The 456-nt window shown below is 50.9% G+C and overlaps 1 protein-coding gene across 3 annotated transcripts in view; it reads right to left on the reverse strand.

The window, feature by feature from the left end:
* Positions 1-456, reverse strand: part of CNKSR3 (CNKSR family member 3) — a 60,078-nt gene that overhangs the window by 59,286 nt on the left and 336 nt on the right. The window lies entirely within an intron of this gene.

A 456-nucleotide genomic window follows, 5' to 3' on the forward strand; every position in this document is an offset into this window, starting at 1 on the left:
AAGTTTCGACAGGCGGGAGAGGAACCCGCGCGCGCGCCAGGGCTGAGGGATGGCCGGACTGAGGAAGGGGCCGCTCTTCAACTCTGCGAGCGGGAGCCCAGCGTTTTAATCCCACAACTGTGAAAGCAGGATTAAGAGTTCTTGCTTACTTGAGCTAGTTTGTAAAGTTTTTGCTTAACTTACAAAACTGAAGTTTTTTCGACCGCTGAGCGGCTTTTGCTTGAAAAGCTGGAAGTTAACTTACTACATCTGCCTGAAGGAGAGTAGTTTACTGTCTCTATGCGAGCAGCCTGGCCAGCACGACCACAGAAGAAGGGGACCGAGCCCGAGGGAGACCCCACTGAAAGTACACGCACCCCGAGCCGGCCACCCTCACGCAGCCCGGTGCAAAGCTCACCTCACCCCTTCCCCATGTCCAAAAAAAGTAAAAAAAAAAAAAAAAAAAAAAAAAAAAAA

The sequence above is a fragment of the Egretta garzetta genome, unplaced genomic scaffold, assembly GCF_000687185.1.
Source record: "Egretta garzetta isolate BGI_Z169 unplaced genomic scaffold, ASM68718v1 scaffold397, whole genome shotgun sequence".
Lineage (NCBI taxonomy): Eukaryota > Metazoa > Chordata > Aves > Pelecaniformes > Ardeidae > Egretta > Egretta garzetta.